This window comes from Nanorana parkeri, unplaced genomic scaffold (genome assembly GCF_000935625.1).
Source record: "Nanorana parkeri isolate BGI_ZX_2015 unplaced genomic scaffold, ASM93562v1 scaffold3540, whole genome shotgun sequence".
NCBI classification, from domain to species: domain Eukaryota; kingdom Metazoa; phylum Chordata; class Amphibia; order Anura; family Dicroglossidae; genus Nanorana; species Nanorana parkeri.
Genome location: NW_017309808.1, coordinates 25,819 through 28,936, shown reverse-complemented (window position 1 = coordinate 28,936; position 3,118 = coordinate 25,819).

Below are 3,118 nucleotides of genomic sequence, written 5' to 3'. Positions count from 1 at the left end.
TGCCTCTGCTGTCTTAATCCCATGTCGCCTTGGGGCTTCATCCTCCTCCTGTCTAATGTCCATGGGTGCGTTTGGTTAATGTTCAATTGCTCTAAAGTTTGTTGACTTTTTTTCTTTTTGAAACATTTTTCTAGATAAATAAACTAGTAATTTCCGTAGTTTGTTACCTCGTGTGTACATCGTTACATGTAAACATCGTGTTAAAAAACTCTCCCAGGGAGAAATCCAAATCAAAAACAGAAGATATTCATCACTTCTTCCTAAAACAGACACCATGAATGTCCCTTTCCGTTGGTATTAAAGTCATTCTCCCCCCCCCCCCTAGGGGTCTCAACTAAAAAAAAACGACAAACCAAAATCCATCCCATCCCTGAACCACCCAAAATACGAAAAAGAAAAAAAAAACACAAACAAGACAAATTGGAAAAAAAACAAAAAGGAAAAAAAAGTCACAGTCTTACCTCCTCCTTCCCTCATTCCTCTCCCCTCCTCCAATGGCCATGCAAAGGAGCCTCACATTCCTGGTAAGCACATGGTAGTGATGTCAGACTCTATCCATGGTTTCCATGTCACCATAAATTGTGGGTACCTGTCCTGGGATCGTGCTACTAACTCTTCAACCCTTCTTAAAAAACAAATTAAAAATAGTTTGTTACTATTTCTGCTTTTTTTCTATTTTTTTTAATGGTTTGTGGTGAAATTACTACAACGTACAAAAATACCATCTATGAGGCTTGTAGATATCACCAAAGTAGTCCCAAACTAAACATAAAGTGGCATTAAAGGCAAAAATGTTTTTGCCTCACCACAACGTTAATGAAAGCACTTACCTTAAATGATGTCTCTTAATCCGATCTTCTTCTTCTTTCCTGATGTTTTCAGCCTTCCCTCCAGCGCTGCGGCGGGTCTTTTGCTTTACCGATTTGGTGCAGCGACGCATGGGGTTTCTCAGCTGCCAATGGGATGTGCGGGATCCCTTGTGTGTTTCTGTACCTTTAAGGAGGTGGGGCGTCCTCCTGACAGGCCTGCACCCAATTTGATATCTTCTGCCCCCATGTGCTCCAAGATGGAGGCTCTCATAGTTTAGAGTTAGGACCGCACTATAAGAGGTGCCTTGGCGCGGCAGTGCGGCTTACACATCCTTTGCAGAAGACGTGTATCCAAACCTCTGTCATTGTCCTTAGTGGTGAGACAAGTTGTTTTACATGCTGGTTTGTGAGTGTGCCATGATGCCTTTCTACTGTTCCGATCCACCGCTGACTCCTCTGTCCTTCCTGGCGCTTTCTCTCCCACGGTGTCTGCATGCGGGTGCACGCGTCCATAGACTTACCTTGCGTCCCTCCTCGCGTCGCGGCCGAAAATGTGAACTGCGCATGAGCCCGCCCCAAGGTTCTTCGCGGCCACCCGAGCGGTTTCACATTTTCGGACGGGAGCGCGCGGCGAAGATACGGGTAAAGCAATTTAAAAAATAAAAACTTTGGGCATAATGAAAGCATAATTTATTTAATAACATGATTTAAAACAAATGTTTCTTTACATCTTAAAATCAATGTTTGATAATAATTACAATCCAATGAATACATGGAATAAATTCGACAATGAGAAAGCCCCTTGAGTCCTTGTCTTCTTAAATTTAGATTTTGTCTCGCTGTATTCCACTTGTGGTTTGACATGTTTTGCTATAGTGTTTCCTCAGATATCACAGGTAGGTTTATGGACACATGCATCAAGCTTTAACCCGACCATCGATCTAAGGGGTGTCAGGGTCCAGTGACCGGGGCACACAAAATCACTAAAAGTAGCATGCAAAAAAAGGTGTCCGCAGATTCTTAGCCCTCATTCACACAGGAATCGTCCCGCACGTGCAGCTCCGTGCAGGGCCGTACCGAGCAGCTGCCGGGAAGGACAGGTGCTGCGTGTGATTAGGACGCAGCCCCCGTCCTTCTCTATGGGACTACGCGGCCGTACACCCCCCTACGCTCATCCCAAGTGCAGGTCTGTGCGGATGCGTGTTTCCTGTCAGGTTCCATCCTGTCAGCGTACGAGTACACTCACCCGTACGGATGTGCAGGGCGGGTGAGCGTAGGGGGGGCGTACGGCCGCATACTCCCATAGAGAAGGACGGGGGCTTCCGTACTAATCACACGCAGCACCTGTCCTTCCCGGGAGCTGCTCGGTACGGCCCTGCAAGGAGCACGGAGCTGTACGTGCCGCCCGATTCCTGTGTGAATGAGGGCTAAGAAGGGCCAGGTGTTCGATAGAGCCTCTAATGCTGAGGATGATTGGCTGCTGGACACCTTCCAGGTTGCGGCCCCCTAGCACGCCCACACAGACAAAGAGGCTAGTTGCAGCAACGAGGTGCTGGATACAACAGCAGGCAGGGGTGAAGCCTATACACAGACAGTGGTTCTTGATACTGAGGGACACAAGGGTAGAAGTACAAATAATAGTGTGAGAGGAGGCAGCAAACGACACGTCAATACGGGATACACTGGAGAGCGAGGCTTCATGGAACAGGCAGCCACACAATAGACATGTGCGATTCGTTTCGTTACGAATCGAAATTCGTACGAATTTTCCTGAAATTCATAGATTCGTAAGCATACGAAATCTGAGTGGCAGTTTCCGAATTTATGTCCGAAATACGAAATTTGGATCCGAATTTATTTGAAACAGGAACTAATATTACCCCTGTAAATGAGGTTGAACAACATGACAAGATTTTTTTTTATCCGAAATACGGATCCGCTGCTGCTGAGAGTTGCATTACAATACACAGGCAGGAAATACGAAATTCCGTTGACGTATTTTCGTTCCGTTACGAACATTCGTTATATTGAAGGTAAAAAGCAAAGTACATTTATATTGGAGTTGATGGTAGTTTTTTTTAAAGTCCGAAATACGTAATTCGGAATACGGAATCCGTTAACGGAATTCGTATTTCGGATAAAAAAACAGCTACCACATCGACTCCAATACTAACAAAGGTATTTTTGCTTTTTAACTTCATCATAACGAATGTTCGTAAAGTTACGAAAATGTGCCGAAACTAACGAAAATCCGTATTTCGTACGAATCCGAATTGAGTTTGGGATACGAATTACGAAATACGAAATAA